Source organism: Limulus polyphemus, unplaced genomic scaffold, assembly GCF_000517525.1.
Source record: "Limulus polyphemus unplaced genomic scaffold, Limulus_polyphemus-2.1.2 Scaffold7514, whole genome shotgun sequence".
In the NCBI taxonomy this organism is placed as follows: domain Eukaryota; kingdom Metazoa; phylum Arthropoda; class Merostomata; order Xiphosura; family Limulidae; genus Limulus; species Limulus polyphemus.
The window spans coordinates 23,289-24,151 of NW_013673124.1; the positions used below are offsets into that span (position 1 = coordinate 23,289).

Here is an 863-nt window from a genome sequence, read left to right on the forward strand (position 1 = left end):
CTCCTAGTGGGACTGGCTTAAGAAAGAAAGTCTACTTGATCTCCTAGTAGAAGTGGCTTAAGAAAGAAAGTCTATTTGATCTCCTAGTGGAACTGGCTTAAGAAAGAAAGTCTATTTAATTTCCTAGTAGAAGTGGCTTAAGAAAGAAAGTCTATTTGATCTCCTAGTGGAACTGGCTTAAGAAAGAAAGTCTATTTGATCTCCTAGTGGAACTGGCTTAAGAAAGAAAGTCTACTTGATCTCCTAGTGGAACTGGCTTAAGAAAGAAAGTCTATTTGATCTCCTAGTGGAACTGGCTTAAGAAAGAAAGTCTATTTGATCTCCTAGTAGAACTGGCTTAAGAAAGAGCACCTGAATTCAACAAGCAAACTTTTCTTTCTTTGTCCAGTTGACAACTTGACTTCTTTTCTTTCACAGAATTGGTTAACACTATCATTTAGATAATGTGAACAGTTCCAAGAACGAATATTACAAATCTTTTCAACCCAGATGCTGTTTGATACTGCAACACCCTCTAGGGCCGAATACACATTATATACTATAAAGAAAGCAACTATAACAGGGCTATTTTAGCAACTTTCTGGACATTTTATTGCTGTCATTACAGCATGCAAACTGAAAATTTGAATCTTTTCTTTTATTTCTTTATCCCATCAGCAGGTATAAAACATGATATTCCTGCATATCAGACACTTAAGAAGTAATTCAGTATTTATTATTATGTATAATGAGTCAAGTTGGTATCTGATATTACATTTGACAAGTCAGTATTTATCACTGCATATGAATCAGTCAGTATAGAATTTCGAACTTCTCAATCCACAGCGAACTGTCGATGCAGAGATCTATAGTCAGCAACTGGA

The 863-nt window shown here is 35.2% G+C and overlaps 1 protein-coding gene across 5 annotated transcripts in view; it reads left to right on the forward strand.

Moving 5' to 3' along the window:
• The window catches only part of LOC106474676 (proton-coupled amino acid transporter 2-like), an 18,198-nt gene that overhangs the window by 4,950 nt on the left and 12,385 nt on the right, over positions 1-863 (forward strand). The gene's annotated exons all lie outside the window — the stretch shown is intronic.